We start from the raw sequence: 25,019 nt of genomic DNA, 5'->3' as shown, positions 1-25,019 counted from the left end.
TGGCAACTGACGTTTCGCGCCGCATAATTTGTACCACTCCCCGTAGATAGCAAATATTGGTAGTGGTGAGATAAGGTAAGAGGTATTGACCTCTGCTAACGTCCTCCAAGCCGAACGAGGCCGCTTGAGTTTTGAAGTTTACAGTCTGCGACAAAAATTAGTAATACAATATTACTCATGTTCCATTAAGTTTCGGGTATGCAGCCGCAAGAAATCTCCTTCTTCTTCTAATATTTCGGCTGTAAAACGTTCAGCCATCTTCAGAGTGAGCCGCAATACTGCCGCTCCAGTACTTGCTTCGTCCCTTTATACTGTTGTACCGCACGACTGCGCATGCGGCCACAGATGCAAATGCGCCAGAGACGTTGGTCGGCCGCAGAGATATGCATAATGCGCGAGTTGTATCTATGACTCCGCAGTTGATCTTTGTTGGCATATGGATATATCATTGTGAGCTGCACTGTGACGACGTCTTTGCGAGTTTATAACAGCAAGTGCCGGATTATTCCTATCCAAGTCGGCCGTGGCAGAGCACTGTATTGATAATGGTCACAGTATGTTGTATGACAACGTCGAAATTTTGACAACTACATCGTCATTTTGGGACTCGAAAGTAAAGGAGGCAATTGAAATTCGCTTGACGACGAACTTAATTAATAGAGACAGTGATTTCAATTTTGATAAATCCTGGAATCCGGCACTTGCTGTAATAAACTCTCAAAGACGTCGTCACAGTGCAGCTCACAATGATATATCGATATGCCAACAAATCAACTGCGGAGTCATAGATACAACTCGCGCATTATGCACGTCTCTGCCGCCGACCAACGTCTCTGGCGCATTTGCATCTGTGGCCGCATGCGCAGTCGCGCGGTACAGCAGTATAAAGGGACGAAGCAAGCACTGGAGCGGCAGTCTTGCGGCTCACACTGAAGATGGCTGAACGTTTTACAGCCGAAATATTAGAAGAAGAAGGAGATTTCTTGCGGCTGCACACCCGAAACTTAATGGAACAGTCTTTGCGCCGCCAAAACCTGAAGATTCACAGTATTACTCATGTTTCGTACATTTGGCGTAATTCATATGAAAAAACGCAAGTAAAAGAGGTGTAGCCATGTGAGTTATCGTAATATATGCACTGAAGCCACGAACATGATATAACGTCATACAAATAACTAAATTCAAGCTATTGTATAAAAAAATCTTTTTGAAAAACGCATCTACTCCTCAAATCGCCAAGTCTTGCGTGCGAAATGCACTTCCCTTAAAATCCGGCCTCTGGTAATCATATTATGAAAAAGGGGTGACAACAAGTATGTATGCTAATAATTTTCGTTAGAGCAAGATGAGATTCCATTTTCTTGTTTCAAGTCTGCCTCAGCACACTAAACTCCTCTCTCACTCTTGGACATGTGGGAAGGAGTCCATGGGAATGGTTTTCTCTTCTGTACTTTTGTTAAATGCTGTTCGTCTGCAGCTAATATTAATTATCAGGTGGAACAACATGTAGAATATAGTGAGCAATGAACAATACAATACCAAGATTTTTGAAGAGTCCTACAAAATGTACTGTTATGGACATTACACAGTATTCCCGTTCTCGTCTTTGCTGCAAAAGAAACATTTTTACTTTACCTGCAGATAAACAGGAGGTAATTCTCTGATACATAAGGGAAAAGCGTGCACAGTACACCATCACACTGGTCATCCGGGGATTCTAATGAGATACGAAAATGCAAGATATAACGAGCTTTTTGATTGGTTTCATTTTAGTTTCAGACTGCCATAGTCAGGTTTTCTGCTGGTGAGCTGATTCCAGCGACTTTCAGTTTCATCATTTTCTGTATTCATGGGCAAAGGATAAAACTGAATATCATCGAAACGTTACATCTTTCTGTGGACCTTACTAGGAAATCAGATAACTTTATAGGAGCTCACAACAAAGTCCTAAGCTGTACACTGAGGTGATATAAATCATGGTACAGCGATACGCTTATAACAGATGGCGGTAATATCGCGTACACAAGGTACAAAAGGAGACGGCTTTGGCAGAACTGTCAATCTCACACAGGTGATTCATGTGAAAAGGTTTCCGACGTAATGATGGCCGCACGCTGGGAATTAGCAGACGGAACGCGAAATGGTAGTAGCAATAAGACGCATGGGAGATTCCATTTGGAAATACTTTACGGAATTCATAATTCAGAGATACACAGCGTGGAGAGTGTGCCGAGGACACTAAATTTCCGGCATTACCTCTCATTACGGACAACGCAGCGGCCGACGGTCTTCACTTAACGATCGAGAGCAGCGGCGTTTTGCGTAGAGTTGTCAGTGCTAAGAAACAAGCGAGACTGTGCGAAGCAATACGAGAAATTAAATGGGACATACGACGATCATATCCGCTAGGAGTGTGTGGCGAAATTTTCCGTAAATGGCCTATGGCTGCGGACGACCGACGCGAATGCCTTTGCAAACAGCACGACATCGCCTGCAGCGCCTCTGCTGGGCTCGTGACCATATTGGTTGGATCCTATACGACTGTAAAACCGTGTCCTGGTCGGATGAATCCCGATTTCAGTTGGTAAGAGCTGTTGGTAGGGTTCGAGCGCGGCGCAGACCGCACGAAGCTATGGGCCCACGTTGCCACTAAGGCACTTTGCAGGCTGGTGATGGCTCAGTAATGGTGTGGGCTGTGTTTACATGAAACGGACAGGGTCATCTGGTCCAACTCAACCAAATATTGACTGGAAATTGTTACGTTCGGCTACATGGAGACCATTTGCAGCCATTCATAGACTTCACGTTGCCAATCAGGGACGGAATGTTTTGGGACTACAACGCCCCTTGTCACTGGGGCACAGTTGTTCCCAATTATTTATAAGTATACTCTGGACAATTCGAGCTAAGGATTTGACCACCTAGATCTCCCAACATTAAGCCCACCGATCATTTAGGGGACATAATCGAGATGTCAGTTCGTTCACAAAAACCTGCACTGTCAACACTCCCGCAGTTATGGAGGGCCATAGAGGCAACGTGGCTCAATATTTCTGCGGTGGACTTGTTGAGTATATGCCACGCCGAGTTGCGGTACAACGCCGGGCAAAATCATGCGCTATACGATATTAGGAGGCATTCCATGACTTTTATTACGTCAGTGCATCCTGTATCCTGCTGGATCTCTAGACATCTTACATATATTATTTCATTTACCTGTTATATGTATCTCTGGTAGTGGCAGATCGCTACTGCATTTCACAAATGGCAAAATACGTGTCTACATCACACTGGAAAATACAGTAGTCCAGTAGCAGGCTTGCACAACTGTAAATATTATTGTGACATTAATGACTTTAATGTTTTGGAACAGATCTTTAAAGTCGTTGTAAATGTCATTTAAGTACTTTAAGAGCAGAGACAGAGGCATTATCGAACTGCCCTGAAGAGGGCAGCAGCAAAGCGGTCGAAACTTCGGCGGTTTTGCTGTGTTAGTAGTTTACAATGACGCGGCCAAATACACAAAATTATTTTACCCGAAGTCCTTTTCAAGCTATAAAAGTCGACTACCCATACAACAGGAATGGTATTATTACCATTACTAATTAAAAATTTCCGGTCTTTCTTCATAATGCACAACGAGAAATATAAAATTCTTCTGTCGCGTGTTGCTGTAGATTACCCTCTACTGTATTATTGCTCAGTGCCACCGCGCATGGAAAGTTGTAAATTTTAACGCAGCCTTCTATGGTTCATCTCAGCGCCGACTCAACTATTCTCCTCAAGATCTTCATAAATAGCTACATGCACACTCTGCTAATCACAGTGAAGTGCATGGGGAAGGGTACTTCGCATGGAATGAGTTATTAAGACTGCTCACTATTCCACTCACTTATGGAGCGGAGGAAGAATGCTTTAACGCATCTTTTCCAGCCGTAGTTAAACATTGTCTTCGCGATCACTATGGGAGCGACTCGCTGTTGATTGCAGTATATTTTCAGAGTCCTCATTTAAAGCTCCGTCTTAAAACTGTGAAAGTCGGCTTTCACGGGATAGTTTTGTCTCTGCTGAAGTGTTAGCCAGTTTCGATTTTTCAGCACCTCCGTGACGCACTTCGACGGGTCAAAAGGGCCTGTAAACATTTGTGATGCCCCAAGTTGTGTATGTTGAATATCTCTTGTTAGTCCTATCTGCTACGGATCACACAAACTTGAACAATGTTATAAATGACTTGTACGAGTGTTCTGTAAGCAATCTCTTTTGTAGAGGGTTGCATTTTCCTAGTACCCCACCAATCTACCGAACTGTGCTGTTTGTTTTACCTACGATTATTCTTATGTGATCACCCCTTTCCATGCCACTGCAAACTGCTACAGTCAACAATTTGTATGGGTTGACCGATTGCAGTTATGCCTCAATGAAATTCAAGTCATTAAGCATGATGCTTAATTTAGATCTCTGAATACTTAAAAGAGTTGCCAATTTTTGTTCCTTTTTGACATTTATCAAGATCCTACTGAATATTTGTTCAGCTTTTTGCAGACTGTACTTCATTGTGGATAACGGTGTCACCTGCCAAATCTCTGACGTTACCATTAGCGTTACTAAGCTGGTCATTAATATACAACACGAACAGCAACGGTCTCAACACACGTCCCTGAGGTACATCCGAAGCTACTTTACCTGTATCGATGACTCTCCGTCCAATATAACGTGCTGTGCCCTTCCTGCCAACAAATCCTCAATCCAGTCACAAATTTTGCTGTAGATCGTACTTTAGATACAAAACATAATTGTAGTACTATGTCAAATATTTCTGGTGGGTCAAGGAGTATTGAAACTTCCTGGCTGCCTTTATAGTGGCTTTTAAGATGAAATGCAAAATAAGCGCAAGATGAGTTTCACATGATCAATGTTTGGAATACGTCCTAGTTGGTATGGAGTACACCATTTTGTTCGAGATACCTCATTACGTTTGAGCTGTGGTTCTACAGTCGATGGATGTTCAAGATATTGGACAGTAGGTTTGAAGATCACTTCTGCCATGTATTTTGTCGACGGATGTGATCTGTACTTTGTTCAAGTTAGTGAGCACAGTTTTCCGTTTAAGTGATCTTCGAAATATTACAGTTAGAAGAACCACAAATTTTGTAAAGAATACGATAGGATTCCACAGATCTCTGAAGCTGTGTTCAGTTTCAGTTTTTCAGCTGTATCTCTGTCACTGACAGTAATAACAATGTCACTTGTCTTTCCAGTGGTACGAGAACTATACTGAAATACTTCTAGATTTTCTTTCGCAAAGGAACATTTGTAAACAGAGTCCAGAATTTATTGTTTTTCTTTGCTACCCTCAAGTTCAGTTCCTTTGCCATCCACGGCACTGCCTTCGGCGCCACTAATAGCGCTTACATATGACCAAAATTCTTTTTAGATTTTGTGAGAGATCTTCCGTTAATATACTGCTGCATTAGTCACTGAAGATCCATGCAGTGCCCTCTTACAGCCAAACACATTTCATTCAGTGTTTCTCTGTCTACAGCCCTGTGTTTTGTTTTATGCCTATTACTCAGTAGTCTGTTTCTTTACATCACGAATTGTTCAACTAGATGCATATCTATTCAGTGGACTGTCAACTATTATTTCAAGCTTCAACCACAGTTCACCCACATGCTACTGTGCAAAGCTAAATGTTTCTAGTTCCGCAGTGAGATATGACTCTATGGTCCCGTTGTCTAGTTTGCTCAACATACAGATCTTTCAATTTCATTTCGTTGTCTCATGGTAACTAATATCAGTTTCACCGTGAACATCCACCAACAGGCCAGATCTGTTGCGCCATTAGATCTAACATGTATCGACTAAGAGTGATTCCGTAACAGTACTTTCGATACTTTTCAGAGATAATCGTGGGATATTATATTACGTGCGTACATAACAAGTGAAAGCGTTGTATGGTGAAAGAAATATAATATCGATGACTCTCCGTCCAATATTACGTGCTGTGCCTTTCCTGCCAACAAATCCTCAATCCAGTCACAAATTTTGCTGTGGATCATACTCTAGATACTGTGTGTGATGCTGCAGAAAAGTATATGTAGTGCCTGAGAAGAATGTGGTAGGTCTGTTTGTTTACACTGGACTTCTGTAATCAGACGTAAATAGCTATCGACCCGCAACGTGTCGGGCTCACTAAATGTGACAGGCGAACGACTGGCGGCTGGGTAGGCGGCTCTGTTGAGTTATTCAAAGGGCAATGGACTCACTCTGCATCTGTACTCTATTAGTTCCACAGCGACGCCAAAACTGTTCTTGCACAGAGAAGCAGTTTCCTTCGGAATTTCTTTGCGTACAGGCTGGAACACAATGTTGTTCGAAGAGTCGATAATAGACTATTAATGATTTCACAGAAAACATATAAACGTCAAGATGCAGGCTAACGCTTTCAGTGAACTGCATTGGTGTTAGAATTATTTTATGTCCAATGTCACGTCACATTTCACAACTAAATTTCAGTAATAGTTCACCTTTCCGCCGCTTTGCAATTGTCAATTTTTTCACTGCCGGAACCATGTTCCCTAGAAAGGATGTTGATCCCAACAGAGTGAAGCAACTAGTTTTATCATCTCACATTTATTTTAACTCTTTTAAAATGTCAGTGAAGCCTTTTTACGTTGTTAAACAGTCACAAGCTTTATGTAACGTGATCACTTATGTATTTTTGTTGCATTAGTGTCCGTCATGGAGAAGACATCAAAATTCCTTTTTTCTCTTTTCAATTCAGAATAACTGCTGATCAGAAAAATTGGTCAAGTATCCAATAAAAAAGTACTATAAAGTACTGTAAAAAATAGAAACAGGAAGTTTTCAACGGGTTTTAAGGATGTAAATTTATAACTCAAAGTAACATACATTTGGTCAACAAAGCGCAGCTCGTCAGAGACATGAACTGACGTAGAGTCCGCATCTACGTCAATACACAACGGTACGTCAATACGAGTAGTATGGGTACGACCATCTTGAAACACTTTCTTTACATTTGATATGACGTAACGACGTGATCATCATTATCAGTGACCTCATACATAATGTCATTAAGACGCTGAACTGAAGACATCGCCAGAGACGTCATCATCCTTATCAGTGGAAAGCCGTATCCCTACTATCCACTTCCAGTCAGTGTGTAGTACTAACTACGAAAGAGCCAATGAGAAATTCAAGATGGCGCAAATAGTCCAGACGTGTTAGTGGGAAATTAAAAATCACGTCCTAATACCCCAATTAAGAGCGAATCACAGTGGAATACTCCTTATCTCCACTCAGTCAGGCCCCAAAATTAAAAATACAAGATGGCAGTATTGCCTAATTGTTATAATGAGAAATTAAAAGCGCCTCCCTGTATCTCCTACCAATCATAGTGCGTTAAAAAATGAAACAACCAATGAAAATACAAGACGGCGGGAACAGTTCATTTGGGTTAATCAGGAAATTAAAAGCCAATGTTAGTGAAGTGTTCAAAATTTACCAAAAAATGGAAACAGACGAATTGTGTAAAACCCCCCACCCACCACCACCACCACCACCTTTTTCCATCCAGTCTGAGTGTAGAATTGAAATAATGAGTAAATATGGTGCCACTTGTGTGTTAAAATTATGTAACCTCCACTTGAAAGCCTGACATATTAATTATTTCTGGAATACAAGTGCCTTCAAGTGACATTACTTACGCACAGACCAACTGCGTTCTTTATACACCTTCCATCTTTTCTTTGCAGCCAATAGGATGTAATATTACAAGGATGCATAAAAGTGACACCAAGTAAATGTTACTTACATAAAATTCCGTGAAATCTCACTCTATAATATACCATCTCTCTCTCCCACCTCGTCCAATCACAGCCTAGAATATCAGCCTCCATCAAAATGAGAAAGACAATTGCATTCTTATGCCACCATCTCGGCTGCGCTCCAAAGTATCTGAACGACATGAATTATTGACCACAAATTATGTCACAGACCTCTCTTCTCTCCTACCCTGGAACCAGAGACAGGTGTTGCTGTTACAATGTAACACAATCTGCACTGCACTGATATGTAGGGGAAATATTTATGAAAAATACGTCAAAGTATCTGAATTGCCTATAATGTCGAAATTTTATTAAAAATATGTCAAATTAACTGAACTGCCTAAAATATCGAAAATTTTGTCAACTTTCTTTGCATTAATGACCTCCAAAAAAATCGTTTATTGGCTGCCTCGCCATTCACATCACAATATTTCATTCGAATCTATATTCCATTCACTATGGAGCATTGGAATGGCTATATAACATTTTCTCTGTAAATAATAAAAACCCATATTTGTTTATAAAACACAAATAATCAATTAAGGAACGCGTAGTTGCAAAAATTAATTTTACGTTAAATGCCATAGAGTAAACCCTGAAAACGAGGAATACAAACAACTGCTGTTTCATATTCTGTCTGCTTACTGTCACGAAAAGATGGCTCCTTTGTTAAAGGGTGCCATAAGTTTGATCTCTGTTCCATAAGTTATTCTTACTGTCAGCTGTCGGAACTGATAGAAACGTTCAAGGATCGATCTGTGGACCACATTTTGTTTAATGCACAACAGAAACTTAGGGTAATTGTTTTCCACATTTTTGATGTCACAGTATTCGAAAAGTCTGCAAAACACCGTCAGTGACGCAAAGAGGCCGGTCTTTACATCGATTAGCACAGTGTTATGTTTCATCAAGTTATTTTTCGTTTATAAAACATGATTGTGACCTGTAAATTATGTGTCAGCGGAGAGGAGAGAGTGAAGATAATGTATCACCAGGAAAATATAATTGATCAAATTTATTGTAAATGACTGGAGACCTAGTTGAGGTTAAGTACAGTAAAAGCTTGCAAGGCATAATTTAACTGTTTTATCTCAGCTATGATGATTGTCAAAATGTCTAACATGCATCAGAACACGTAATGTTTACGTTGCAACACTAAGTACACAAAGTGCATTGAATGTGATAATGAGTACTCTGCAATCACCTAACACTTCACTTTAGTCACCATTTCAATGTAAGGGGGGAGGGGGAGGCCGACGATCAAGCTTGACAAGAACAAGTACAACCAATGGCAAGTGTTACAAACGGCTGCTGCAGTCAGAACAGTGGCTAAAGAGCCTGTAATCAATTACACTATCATCTTCATCTGATAAAACAGAACTCCCGGCCCTCCCCCCCCCCCACACACACACAGAGACACACACAGAAAAAGAAAAGTAAAATTTTTAGGGAAACAGGGAGTAAAGTGTTCGATTTTAGGAATAAATTACTTGTTTGATTACAATATATAATTGAAACTGCGAAAAGACATGGAACGTTTACAAATACAAACTCACCAGAGACGACTGACGGCAGTAACAACGGGAGATGTGAAATCTCCAAAGACAATGTCAGAGTCGATACCTCGTAAATAAATAAAATTATTTATCATTTACGGCGAGATTTCTCACACTTACTAGCACAGCGAAGTTTCTAATTAAATATTGCCTCAACTAAATTGTTTTCATTACTCATTAAAATTCTCGCAGCTTGCTTATTGACACTACTGAAAAGAACTTTTGGGTTAAACAGCACGAACGTTCAATATTGTTACCCACTTGTGTGGAATGACATGGGTGCTTCAGCAGATACCTCGCGTACATCATCCATTGCACTGGTCTTAGCAGTCGAGTATTGTTCCCGTCTGGCTAAACGCCTGCCACACCAACTTCTTCGACGCCCAGTTAATAATTGGGACAATAGAAACAACAGCCATTTGTTGGCTTCCTCTTCTGAGAAACATCTATCCACCCGCAATCCGTAAAAGCGAGGGTTTGTTTAGAGAATACCGCAAGCTACAGGGGAACCTGGAATCACCCATACAGGAAAACATACTATGACGAAATAGACTCCGTTCAAGAAACCCACCGTTAAGACAAGCAGAACAGCTAGTTGCCAGTGATATCGAGGTGAGAGACCCGTGGGATCATAACTGTGACCATAGTGAAAATACTGAAGAACGTGAGCGATATCGAAAGTGTAACTGTGACACTACTGACAAGAGCTCGAAAGGAAACTATTGGTCAAAGTGAACAGAGCTCGCACTGGGCATGGTCGTTGCGCAGACTCAAGTTAAAAATGGTGTGCTACAGAGTCTCCGGTTCGTAACTGTAGGGCTCCGAACCAGACAGCCAAGCACATTAAAGATGACTTACACTTGCGTTCCTATAAGTTCAGTTGTAGCGACCTCACGGAAGCTGGCGATACAGCTCTTATGTGGATTAGGAACTTAGATATTGACATTTAATAAAGTTTTATACGTGGATTCTTGTTATGTGCGGAGATTAACGTTGTATTCAATGAATTTTTACACTACATGTGAGCCATACGAATAAATGAAAAAGTCAATAAAACACTTGCAACTTCTATGGAAGTATAACGCATTAGGTGTTAGCTGTTAGGCATTAGGTGATACTGGGTCTTACACAGTATTATAATGTCAAGTGGACGACAGTTGTTGGAGGGGATAAAACTGTATTACGCTGAAGAGCCAAAGAAACTGGTATATTGGCCTAGTACAATGTAGCGCAAGCGTTCCGCGGCTTGTCAATAATTCGTAGTCCATCTCTGAGGCAAAGATTCTGGTGCGCAGAGCGGTTCAGCGGGGCAAAGAGGATTTTGACAGATGGGGCGGCGTGAGGTGGAACGAGCTCAGTGCCGGTTGTCGACTCAAGCGGTGCGGCGTTAGCCCGTGGCATTCTGGCTCCCAAGGATACTAGGTCCCGTAGAAGACATGGCGGTCACGCAGACGTGACACTGCTTGAGACACCTGGTTGGAACAAAGCCGAGCAGTCCGGAAGGTGTGGTCCATCTGCAGTAAATCTGCTTTTGGAGGTGTGACCATGTGGAATTTAGTCCGTCAACTTCCCTGCCGCCGCCACACGTCTCAGCTGCCTTCAGCGCCTACTAGGAATCCGGTGAGCATGTACTTAGTGTTGAATCATTCGAGTGGGGGTTCCTTTTCTGTGCAGCGTTTAAGCGATGGTTGATGCAGGTTAATTTGACGGCTAGTTCTTGGCTCCGAAATAAAGGTTCACGCCAGAATCACAATGGTCACCAGTTGTACTGACAGTTGCCGACATTTGTCTACGTTCTATAGAGTGGTTTTGCTCATTTCCCTGTAGTATTGCCGCACTAGTGGCAGTCCTAAGCTTCAAAATGGTTCGAATGGCTCTGACCACTATGGGACTTAACATCTGAGATCATCAGTCCCCTAGACTTAGAACTACTTAAGCCTAACTAACCTAAGGACACCACACACATCCGTGCCCGAGGCGGGATTCGAACCTGTGACCGTAGTAGCACCGCGGTTCCGGACTGAAGCGCTTAGAACCGCTCGGCCACAACGGCCGGCCACTCCAAAGCAATGTTGCTGGGTATTCTGTATCTGATAGATTTTGACGACCGTGCCTGCCTGTCGTTAACTCGTTGGCCCCGATTGTAGACACTGCATTTCTGTTTAAGACGTTAGTGCTGTTGGTATTGATTATATTACTCTATTTGTATACTTTATATTGTGAAACCAAGCGGAACTAATTACTTTCCGCAGCTCTGTTGTGGAGCTTGCTTTCTATTGGTGAGAAGATTAAAGTGCAAATTAACCTGGGTGTACTTGTTCAGTTTTAATGGCAATATGGGGGAGCCTACTTAAATTCTCAGGCACTTCGTCCTATTTCTTGAGCGGTGTTTCTCCCATGTTAAATTTAGTCACTTGTCCAATCTAACCTCTTTGTCAGACTCCTCGTGAGTTCTTTACTATTCCGGAAGAAGAAAAGGCGGATAACATTTTAACCCAAATTATTCACTGCTTTCTTAGCTCGCTCACCTGAAGATTTTGTTTCATCGATCTGTCCTAAGCTGAATCCACACCCGACAGTGCAGTTGGTTGCTTAAATTGGTATTTAAATGTAATGTGTATTTGTAGCAGAATATTTAATGTTCTAGCACCCGGACTTAGTCTAGAAGTTAGTGTGACGGGTCGGTTGACCAGTCGGCGCCGGAGGTGATAGTGGACTTCCGCCTGATGGTCTAAGGTGGATTGTACTAATTACTATGTTTTGCTGTATCTATGATACCGCTGTTATTCTGTAAGCGTTCTTGCTTGTAAAATTTTATTTAGGCTTTGGTAGAGCTCCCGGTGCACTTTATCTTTCTCATTTGGGACTCTGATTAGTAAAATTATTTCTTGTTCCTTTAAGGTCTATAAATGGCTTAATAATTTTGGTTTCATTACACTGAATTTGGGCCTTGGTTCTCCATTAGCACTTCAGAATATCTGCTATTTCAAAATTCTGGCGAAGCCTAAAGGCTCTTTTCCTTTATTAAACGGAAAATTGTTCTCACTACTAAATTCTATGGAACCGTTTTACATATTCCCTGAATAAATTATTTCAGTCTCATTTATGGTTTTAAATAAGTTAAATTATGAATTTCTGTAATTTAACCTATGGTACTTCATCTTCATTTGGGTCCAGTCTTTCCAACACTTGAGCAATCAATAAATCCCAGCAGACGTACCATAAACATTTTTCCGCCTCTGAAATTGTCTGTATAACTGGTCAAGGTAAATGAAGCTTGCACTCTTATCCTAATATGCAAGACTTCTACAGATATTCCAGAGAAAATAAAGTTTTATTATTATTTTGGAAACTGAGGCGTGAAGTAAACCTAGCGCCAGGCGCCCGATGGCTAACGCCTAACACATAATGCGTATTCAGCACTGATCATCATGGATCATTGACCACTATCACTGATCCCTGATGACATGTGTGACACTACTGTCATTCTACAGTAATCAGAATACACAAATTAGGATGATGTAGAAGTACACCTACCAATCATGACCGATTAAAATTTATAAACTATGCTCTGTACGACTATAGGTTTAATTGCATGAACAGCTATGGACTAGAAAGAGTTAATAGACGAAATCTGTATTATATAAATGCGCTATGTTTTAGCTGCGTGTGTATGTACATTCAAAGAGTGCTGTTTTAATTGAACATAGAAGGACGTAGTGCCACAAACACACAACATTACAATGCCTACAATTTATGCCTAACGCAAAACGCCTATACCTAGCGTCTAACACGTAACGCCTCCAGGCAACAACATTATACACTGAAGCGCCAAATAAACTGGTATAGGCATACGTATTCAAATACAGAGATATTTAAAAAGGCAGAACACGGCGCTGCGGTCGGAAACGACTATACAAGACAGCGCAGTTGTCAGATCGGTTACTGCTGCCACAATGGCAGGTTTTCAAAATTTAAGTGAGTTTGAACGTGGTGTCATAGTCTGCGCACGAGCGATGGGACACAGCATCGCCGAGGTAGCGCTGAAGTCGTTATTTTCCCCTGCAACCACTCCATGAGTGAATATCAGGATTCCGTTAAAACATCAGATCTCTGACGCCGCTGCGGCCGGAAAAAGATCCTACAAGAATGAGATTAACGACGACTGAAAAGAATCGTTCAACGTGACAGACGCCGCAGCTCGTGGTCTTGCGGTAGCGTTCTCGCTTCCCGCGCCCGGGTTCCCGGGTTCGATTCCCGGCAGGGTCAGGGATTTTCTCTGCCTCGTGACGACTAGGTGTTGTGTGATGTCCTTAGGTTTTTTATTTATTTATTTATTGTTCCGTGGGACCACATTTAGGAGAAGTCTCCATGGTCATGGAACGAGTCAATACATGAAATTATAACACGATTGTAGAAACACATAAAATGAAACAAGTCGTTAGTTTAAATAAAGAAAATCAAGAATGTAACACTGGAATTTGCTTAATTTTTTATCTCTTCCAGGAGCTCCTCGACAGAATAGAAGGAGTGAGCCATGAGGAAACTCTTCAGTTTGGACTTAAAAGTGTTTGGGCTACTGCTAAGATTTTTGAGTTCTTGTGGTAGCTTATTGAAAATGGATGCAGCAGAATACTGCACTCCTTTCTGCACAAGAGTCAAGGAAGTGCATTCCACATGCAGATTTGATTTCTGCCTAGTATTAACTGAGTGAAAGCTGCTAACTCTTGGGAATAAGCTAATATTGCTAACAACAAACGACATTAAAGAAAATACATACTGTGAGGGCAATGTCAAAATTCCCAGACTATTGAATAGGGGTCGACAAGAGGTTTTCGAACTTACACCATACATAGCTCGAACAGCCCGTTTTTGAGCCAAAAATACCCTTTTTGAATCAGAAGAATTACCCCAAAAAATAATACCGTATGACATAAGCGTATGAAAATATGCGAAGTATACTACTTTTCGTGTTGAAATGTCACTTATTTCAGATACTGTTCTAATGGTAAATAAAGCGGCATTTAGTTTCTGAACAAGATCCTGAACATGGGCTTTCCACAACAGCTTACTATCTATCCGTACGCCTAGGAACTTGAACTGTTCCGTCTCGCTTATAACATGCCCATTCTGTCTGATTAAAATGTCAGTTCTTGTTGAATTGTGGGTTAGAAACTGTAAAAACTGAGTCTTACTGTGATTTAGCATCAAATTATTTTCCACAAGCCACGAACTTACTTCATGAACTACATTATTTGATAATGTTTCAATATTACACACAAGATCCTTCACTACCAAGGTAGTGTCATCAGCAAACAGAAATATTTTTGAATCACCTGTAATACTAGAAGGCATATCATTTACATAAATAAGGAACAGCAGTGGCCCCAGCACCGACCCTTGGGGAACGCCCCATTTAACAGTGCCCCATTGGGACTGAACATCATTACCACTCTCAATATTGCGGAGGATTACCTTCTGCTTTCTGTTCTTAAAGTAGGAGGCGAACCAATTGTAAGCTACTCCCCTTACTCCATAATGTTCCAACTTCTGCAGTAATATTTTGTGGTCAACACAGTCAAAAGCCTTCGTTAAATCAAAGAAAACACCTAACGTTCTCAACCTTTTATTTAATCCGTCCAAAACCTCACAGAGAAAAGAGAATATAGCATTTTCAGTTGTTAAGCCATTTCTAAAACCAAACTGTACATTTGACAGCAAATTATGTGAATTTAAATGCTGCAGTAACCTTGTATATACAAGCCTCTCGATAACTTTAGCAAACACCGATGGCATAGAAATAGGTCTATAATTGTCAACATTATCCCTGTCTCCCTTTTTATAAAGTGGCTTCACTACCGAGTACTTTAATCGGTCAGGAAACCGACCACTGCTAAAGGAAAAGTTACAGATATGGCTAAGTACTGAGCTAATATACGTGGAACAATACTTCAGTATTCTGCTAGATACCCCGTCATATCCATGAGAGTTCTTGGTCTTTAGTGATTTAATTATTAACTCAATCTCCCTCTTGTCAGTATCATGGAGGAGCATTTCAGGTAACAGTCTCGGAACACTTTTTTCTAAGAGCGCTATATGATTCCCTGTTGGGACTAGGTTTCTATTTAGTTCACCTGCTATATTCAGAAAGTGATTATTAAGTACTGTACATATATGCGACTTATCAGCAACACGGACATCCCCACTACGCACTGATTCTATATCCTCGACCTGTCTCTGCAGACCAGCCACTTCCTTTACGACTGACCATATGGTTTTAATTTTATCCTGAGACTTAGCTATTCTATCTGCATACCACATACTTTTTGCCTTCCTAATAACTTTTTTAAGCACCTTACAATACTGTTTGTAATGGGCTGCTGCATTTAGATTTTGACAGTTTCTAACGTTTTGATATAATTGCCACTTTGTTCTACAAGATATTCTTATCCCTTTAGTCAGCCACCCAGGCTGCCTGTTTGTGCTAGTACCCCGTTTTAAACGTTCTAACGGAAAGCAACTTTCAAAGAGCACGAGAAAAGTCTTGAGGAAAGCATTATATTTATCGTCTACTGTATCAGCACTATAAACATCTTGCCAATCTTGTTCCTTGATAAGGTTTACAAAAGTCTGTACAGCAACTGGATCAGCTTCCCTAAAAAGTTGGTAACTATATTTAACATGTGTTGAAGCACAAAAATCTTTTAGACTTAAAATTTGTGCATCATGATCTGAAAGGCCATTCACCTTTTTGCTAACAGAATGCCCTTCTAATAATGACGAATGAACAAAAATATTGTCTATGGTTGTTCTACTGTTCCCTTGCACTCTCGTTGGAAAGAATACGGTTTGCATAAGATTATATGAATTAAGGAGGTCTACCAGCATCCTTTTCCTTGCACAATCACTTATACAATTAATATTGAAGTCACCACATATAACTAACTTTTTGTATTTCCTATAAAGTGAACCAAGAACCTCCTCTAGCTTTAGCAAAAATGTTGTGAAATCGGAGTCTGGGGATCTATAAATAACAACAGTAAGAAGTTTAGCTCCACTAAATTTAACCACACCTGCACAACATTCAAACACCTTTTCAGTGCAGTACTTTGAAACATCAATTGACTCAAATGGGATACCGTTTTTCACATACATGGCTACTCCCCCACACCGCAAAGAGCTCCTAGAAAAGCTGCCAGTCAACCTGTATCCTGGTAAAGGAAGCCTCTGAATTATCTCCTTATTTAAGAAGTGTTCAGATATACCAATAATTTCAGAGTCAACATCTATAAGCAGTTCACTAACTTTATCTCGAATACCTTGTATATTTTGATGAAATATACTAATTCCCTCATTAATCGGATACCCAAGCTTTGTAGAAAGTGGTTTCTTTGTTAGAGAGACTTCCCTTAAGCAGGAATACCTATCAGCTGACTTCAATCTAAAAAAGGTACAGCTCTAACACCCACAACTACCGGAATTTTCCCATGAGTGATCCCACCACCCCCACCTATGCTGTCACCTATAAGTTTTGCCAACCTCCCCTTCCCATACCTGTTGAGGTGCAGGCCATGTCTAGTGAAACCCGTCCTACTGATAGACTCCACCGACACCACTGAAATGTGACTCATGCCTTCTGTCATCAGCGCACCCCCAAGTCTCATGTTATTACGCCTGACGGCTATATTAAGATGAGGCCGATCGTGACGCTGAAACAGTTCCACGAAATGCACATTCGTGTTGCCAGTCTGAGTGGCTATCTTTTCCAGGTCACCATCTATGTCATACTTCCCATCCCTATCAATACTATTACCAGCCCCACCCACAATCACTACCTGATCCTCTTTAGTAAAATCCCTACATAACCCCCCTATGTTAAAAGTCACCTGAGCCAATCCTGCATTAGGCTTCACAATGCTGGTGACCTGGTACTCACTCCCCAAAACTTCCTGCAACTGCTGGCCTACACCTCTACCATGAGAACTACCTAACAGCAGAACCTTCTTCTTTCTCTTAGACTTTGCAACTGTCCTAGCCACCGTAACTGCTGAGGTCTGCTGCATACTTCCTACATCTACAGCTACTAGAGATTCCTCTCCACTAGACTCTGACAGTTGGTCATATCTATTACAAACACCAATAGTAAAACTATCTGAAAATCTCCTTCTCCTAGCAGATCTCTTGCCAACAGCCAGCTCCCATTCCCCAACCCCCTTCTCCCTCCTCATCCTATCTAGCTCCTCCTGTGCGTTTTTCAACTGCACCTGAAGGGCACAGATCTTACGCTCCTGCTCCTCTATCAACTTACTCTTGCTACATAACCTGCAGTTCCAGGAGAGGATCTCACCAGAATGCCCACTGGCTTCCCCACTGCATTCCCCCCAGTGAAAATACTTCGAACAAGTCTCACACCGCAATCCACTACTCACGAACCTACGGCAAAGCCCACACTTCTCACTCATGGTAAAATTTTACAATTATTGAAACAAGAAAACAACTTTATCTAAGTTCCGCTACTACAATAAGAAGATGTTAAAAACTGACTACAATTATCACAAACTTGCTCTACAAGGGAAGTAACTACTATTATTGAAAGTATTAATCAACAACAAATGAGAATATAACAAAATACTAACACAGAAAGAAAATCAAACGTCTAATGACAGTAACGAAACTGAAAGCAGTTCGCAAAAATTTCTTCTGAAGTTATTTCACCAGAAAACACCAAGAACACCGGTTGAAGACCACTAAAGTTCCTAAATAAAATACTATACACAAACAATTAATTAGTACTTAGCTTTCGATGCGCCGCTACAGCTGCAACTGGTCAGCGCGGAATGTAAACACGGGTAAGAGGTTAAGTTGCTCGATACGAAACACTCACAAATATCAGGCCACAACACACGAAATGCAGAGGTGAATGAAGAAACCACTAATAAGTCACTTATATAGTAAATATTATCACAAAAACAGTTAAAATATATATCTGAAAACTAAAAATAGATGAAAACTTAGAGAGCGATCTCACACGCAGGTTTAAGTAGTTCTAAGTTCTAGGCGACTGATGACCATAGATGTTAAGTCCCATAGTGCTCAGAGCCATTTGAACCATTTTGACAGACGTGCAAATTGCTGCAGATGTCAATGCGGGGCTGTCAACATCCGCCATCGTGCGAACCTTTCAACGAAACATCATCGATAAGGGCAGTCGGAGTCGAAGGCCCACTCGTGTACCCTTGATGACTGCACGAAAAAAAGCTTTACGCATCGCCTGGCCCTGTCAACACCGACATTGGACTGTTGATGACTGGAAACATGTTGCCTGGTCGGAAGAGTCTCGTTTCAAGTTGTATCTAGCGGATGTACGTGTACGTGCGTTGAGACAACCTCATGAATCCATGGAACCTGCGTTCCAACAGAGGACTGTTCAAGCTGGTGGAGGCTGTGTAATGGTGAGGGGCGTGTGCAGTTGGAGTGATATGGGACCCTTGATACGTTTGGATAGGATTTTGACAGGTGACACGTACGTTAGCATCCTGTCTGATAACCTGTATCCATTCATGCCCATTGTGCATTCCGATGGACTTGCGCAATTTCACCAGGACAATGCGATACCCCAGACGTCCAGAATTGCTACAGAGTGGCTCCAGGAACATTCTTCTGCTGGCCATCAGAAATGATCCTTATTGTGCATATCTGGGATGTCTTGCAACGTGTTATCCAGAAGATATCTCCAACCCTTCGTACTCTTACGGATTTATGGACAGCTCCGCAGGGTTCATGGTGTCAATTCTCTCCAGCACTAATACAGACATTAGTCGAGTCCCTGCCAGGCTGTGTTGCGGCAGTTCTGCGCGCTCGCGGTTGCCCTGCATTGCATTAGCCACATATACCAATTTCTTTGGCTCTTCACCGTAATACAGTTTTCTCCCCTCCAACAACTGTCGTACATGTGATATTATAATACTGTGAGAGACCGAGTACCACCTAATGACTAACAGGTAACGCCTGATGCATTATACTTCTAGACAACTAGGTTGTAATAGAGGTGTGCCCGGCTTGCATTGATCAACCGATCGCTAGACTGCGGTAGCGGGGCACGATCATTAGTGGTTATCCGTGGGAGGAGCACTGACCGGCACGAAGGTTGACAGGATTTGCGGGCCGAACTGGAAGGAGCACTTAAGGGACGCAAGGCTGGTTTGCCTCCATTATCTAGAGCTGATAGTAAATGGCTTCTGCAGAGCACAGACATCACTTTGTTTTTGGATGGTTATGCTGGCGATGGGTCTATGGGAATTTACTTGTGCCCAGTGTGTGGAAATTTTGAGTGCCATTTCGCTACCGATTCATCAAATATTTTTGGTGAGACCCATTATGTGGCTTCTGCGCCTTTTTGGTTTCCTCTTCCCAGTAGGTCTATTTGTTGTTTTTTGGGGTTCACTCTGAAAGAACTGAAGTTTACCTTAATGGAACCAATTGTTTCATTACGGACTTTAATTACAAGTGTTTGAAATGCGTGAAAGTAGCGTGGTCTGCGTACAGGGTGTGGTAGATAAGTAATGAGACTCAGTCTAGAAAAACAAATTTATTGATCCAATTTGTACAAAACGTTAATATTCTTCAAAGTACTCGCCTTGGGCGTCGACACAACGTTGCCACGCGTTTTCCAAGCTTCATAGGCCCCACTGTAGTCCGTTTGAGTTATCCCAGTTAGTGCCTTCGTGACAGCACGTTGGATGTTCGGAATATCGTCGAAACGATGACCCTTCAAGCATCTTTTGACCTTCGGAAATAGGAAGAAATCAGGAGGACTCAAGTCAGGGCTGTATGGTGGCTGTGGCAAAACTTCAACTCCAATTCGGGTCAAGTAGGAGGTCACGAGGAACGCTGTGTGCGCCGGAGCGTTGTCGTGATGGAGACGCCAGCGTTGAGCAAGGTCCTGTCACTTCCGTTTGACGGCTCTGTGCAATCGCTGAAGGACTTCTTTGTAGAATTTGGCATTGACAGTCTTCCCCTGAGGGACAAACTCTTTGTGAATTAACCCCCGCTTGTCGAAAAACACAATCAGCATTGTCTTGATGCGGGACTTTGACACTCTTGCTTTCTTTGGCCGCGGGGATGCCGGTGTGTGCCACTCCGAGCTCTGGGCTTTCGTCTCCGGGTCGTACTGGAATGTCCACGATTCGTCGCCTGTTACTACGTCGTCTAAAAAGTGTGGATTATTTTCCAAATCATTCAACATCTCACGGCAAACGTCCACTCGTCGTTGCTTTTGTTCGGCAGTGAGCACTCGGGGAACCAATTTTGCGCAAACTTTCCTCATCATCAAATCTTGCGTAACAATTTGATGAACCGTAAATTTATTCACGGAGACCTCATCGGCTATCATTTTGAGACTTAAACAGCGGTCAGAGTCCAGGAGTTCTTTCACTTTGGCCACCGTTTCATCCACACGACTCTTTGAAGGGCGTCCAGATCGTTCCATGTCTTCAACGGATTCCCTCCCGTTTTTAAATTCATTAAACCACCGGAACACTTGAGCTCTTGATAGGGAGTCTTCTTTGTAGGCCTCCGTAATCATAGCAAAGGTTTCCGAAGCAGTTTTGCCCAAACGAAAGCAAAATTTGATTGCATACCGCTGTTCTATCGAGCGATCCATCTTCAGCGTTTTCACAAGTGTCACGGGCACACAAACAACGTAATACGCGAAGCTCGACCCTCTCTGCAACAGAGCTCCGACGCGACTGCGAACCGGTTCTATTGTTAGCTCAGATCCCCCACCACGTGACGTACAGGTGGAGACCGCCCTGCGAGCGACTGGGGCGCCGCGCGGCGGCCAGTCTCATTACTTATCTACCACACCCTGTACACGGTTAGTGGAGTTATGTTAATCAGAACTGCCTGTGTAAACTGGTCATCTTTCGAGTAGCTTACCGCAGACCATGTTGGTGGGTCAAATGCGTTGTTCTTCCGTTTAAATTACAGTCAAAGTGCCTTTCACTGTAATCTTTTTAGTTAAGTATTTGAAAATTGTTTTGGTTGGGATGTCAGTTGACCCTGAGATTTTATGTGGTAAATTTTGCTAAAATAAGAATATATTTTTCCGCTGTAGTTGTTACTGGCAGCCTGCTAAATTAAGTCTGACACCTGAGATATTTAAAATAGTATAGTTTATGTTAGTAAAAGCCCGATTGTTAGTTACATCTAGTGTTTTACTGCAAAACATGTTAGGAGTAAGTGAGTTTGAATTTTCTTCCATTTCAAAATAGTGTGTAATAACTGTTCCTGCTGAATAATTAGTACAAATAACTGTCTGCCAACTAATTTTCGCGGCACATAAGCCCTGCTGCTTTTCTCAGTCCTGTAATCAGAGTGCTATCCAGTTGTTGAGCGGTTTGTTGCTTATCACCATATTCGTTGACGGGGTAGATGTTTATTTATTTATGATTGATTCTTAAATGGTAATATAATGAAGTATGTGTCGCCCTTTGTAAAGAAGTGAACTGTTAGTGGTTTTCTAAGATTACTTATTATTCTGGTTTAGTTCACGTTGTACGGGACTTGCGCCATCCTCAAGCACACCAGTAGATGGCGAGTTCAAACCCCCCACCCTGTCCGCCAGGTTTTTCCTCCCGTCGCGGGGCCGCGTTGTACCTGTCTAACTTCTCCTGGTTCTGAACTTATGTCACCAACAGATGAGATGCGTTGCTTATGTTGTCACTGTTATTTACAAAGTTGCTGTAATCATTTAAGACATTATATTTAAAATCAGACTGAAAAATTTTGTAAAGACTAAGGTTTTCATTATTAATACGCATTTTGCCTTCTTCAGATACTAGTTAATGTTTCACAGAATACTTAGTTTCTTAATTTTTTTAAAAGCCCTTTTGCTGATGTCAGTTGCTAATCTCATTTCGTCGTTAATATTCGACAAGTTGCTTAATATCTTACTTGTTTTTAAACTCTATTTTACTTACGTCATAAGTTGTTGATTTTTATTTGAATAAAAGGTTATGCATGTTTCCAATGCTGAACGCTGCTTTCTGGCCTAGTGGCTAAGCCCTACCGTTCAACAGCGTTTAAGCTGCTTTAAGGTAACTATGTCCAGTTCAGTAATATACAGTTTCCCCCTCCAATAACTCACATCCATCTAGTCTTGGAATACTATCTGAGATAAAGTAACAACCAACATCTAACACATTATGCCTTCAGGCAACAATATTATACTAACGAGAGAGTACAGTTATCCTCCTTCCGTAACCGACAGCCGTCCGGTGCTAGAATACTACTTAAGATCCAGTACCACCTGCCACATAACACCCAATATCTAACTCTTAAAACGTAATGGTTCCAGAAACAACATTATAATATATTACAGTGGAGTACAGTTTTCTCCCTCCACCAGCTGACATCCACCAGCTGACATCCACCAGCTGACATCCACCAGCTGACATCCACCAGCTTTTGAAACTGCTACACAGTGTTATGAATTATACACGTCCTCTGGAAGTCAGATCTGGATGCTGGTGAGATCTGGAAAGGTTGAATAATAGTCTCTAACGGTTATTTCCATCAACCTGTCGTCTTCTAAAAGTGTGTCCCCAGCGCAGAAGACAACTCGTCGGTCGTGGGATCTTCTTTGGCGGAGACTGCTGTGCCGTCATCTAGAACCTGTGACTGTGTTTTGTTATGGGATGCCACTTGCCCAAGGCAAGATCTGTAGTACTGACAATGATGATAGGCGACACTTCTCATTACTGTATCCCGTATTGTTATATTATAAGTAATCACCCTTTTTACGCTGTCTTTTACAACACTCGACATAGCTTTCTTAATTTTACGGTAGATTTTCTGACAACCTCCGGTACAGAGTACGACATGTCCGCCCCGAAACAGAGAAACATGTCCGGCTCTGAAGAGCGCCCGAAACAGTCTTACACGTCGGCCCTCCGAACGACCGAAACAGAGTTACGTGATCGGACCTTCAGAAAGACCGAAACATTCTGACCAGCGTAGCCGAAGTACTTCGTCTCACAGGAGCGTCAAAGCAACCCGAAGGTATCCGAAGACTTCGGTTTCAATATCGTTACCCTTACGTTACTCATAACCAGTGAAATTCAATAAACAAAAAGGATAAATTCGTAGGGTAACCATGAGAGATTGTCATACTAAACACTGAGTTAAATGCAATGAACAGTATATAAACAATTAATAAGAGAATTTAGGCGTTATGACGCCTAGCACCCAAATGTGCCGACCAATTACAAGCAAGTTCAGTACAATTGGCGGACTCTCCCACGGGAATGGTACATACTGTACCACATGTTGCTTGTACCTCACTCCACTTTTGTACCATATGCTCCCTCGCGTGTCTCATGATGAATCAAGGCGAGCTTCTAGCAAAATAAAACACTGGCAGCCACAGCCAGGAATATCACATATGCTGCTCCTTCTTTGATTTTCAAAATTGGCCTTTCCTTGAAGAGAACTAACAATTTTGGAAATGAGAAAATTTTGCCCAAATTAAAAAAAAAAGTTCCCAGTCTCTCAGTAGCTCCCCCACTCTCTCAATCATAGAAATTCTTTTAAAAAAACTAAGAAATCATTGTTCCTAAAATATCATCCCAGTTAACTAAAATCATTGACTTCCTAATGCTAAACACATACTTTCTCTGCTTAATTCTATCAACAAAAAAAAAAAAAAACCTTAACTAAGCACACATTACATCAAGAAATACTTTTTACTACAAAACATAATTTATAATTTTTAGCACACAGCTGTCTTTTAAATTTTCTGTAGTCTCATTATTCAACAATAAATATCGGCACCTAAGCCATTAAATATCCTCATTGACACTCATACTTAATGATATTTATATATGATAGGAATTAAACAATATCTTTCTCGGCTCAATGCCGCCCATCTGTACACAACACACGTTTTTTTATCTAATATCAGCGCAGAGACGTCCACTTTCACCTAATAACACATTTTTTTGCTTATGTCAGCACTAGCCATGAAAGTTGTTTACTATCACAAAGCTCAGAAATACCCGAAATTATCTCAGCACATAAGTGTCCTTGCCAAAGGCCTTGCCTCAGTGGTAACACCGGTTCTCGTCAGATCACCGAAGTTAAGCGCTGTCGGGCTGGACTAGCACTTGGATGGGTGACCAACCGGTCCGCCGAGCGCTGTTGGCAAACGGGGAATACTCAGCCCTTGTGAGGCAAACTGAGGAGCTACTTGAATGAGAAGTAGCGGCTCCGGTCTCTTAAACTGACATACGGCCGGAAGAGCAGTGTGCTGACCACTTACCCTTCAATATTCGCATCCAGTGACGCCTCTGGGTTGAGGATGACACGTCGGCCTGTCGGTTCCGTTGGGCCATCCAAGGACTGTTCGGACATAGTTGGTATTAGTTTGTGAGTGTCCTTACTTAAAGTTCATACACTACTGGCCATTAAATTTGCTACACCAAGAAGAAATGCTGATGATAAACGGGTATTAATAGGACAAATATACTAGAACTGACGTGTGATTACATTTTCACGCAATTTGGGTGCATAGATCCTGAAAAATCAGTACCCACAACAAACACCTCTCACCATAATA

General features: G+C 41.7%; 1 pseudogene; it reads left to right on the top strand.

Moving 5' to 3' along the window:
• Window positions 1–24,489: 24,489 nt before the first annotated feature.
• On the top strand, window positions 24,490–24,607 carry LOC124803783 (annotated as a pseudogene).
• The last annotated feature ends 412 nt before the right edge of the window (window positions 24,608–25,019 follow it).

This window comes from Schistocerca piceifrons, chromosome 6 (genome assembly GCF_021461385.2).
Source record: "Schistocerca piceifrons isolate TAMUIC-IGC-003096 chromosome 6, iqSchPice1.1, whole genome shotgun sequence".
NCBI classification, from domain to species: domain Eukaryota; kingdom Metazoa; phylum Arthropoda; class Insecta; order Orthoptera; family Acrididae; genus Schistocerca; species Schistocerca piceifrons.
The sequence above is the reverse complement of the archived record's forward strand: the minus strand, read 5'-3'. Positions and strand labels throughout refer to the sequence as shown.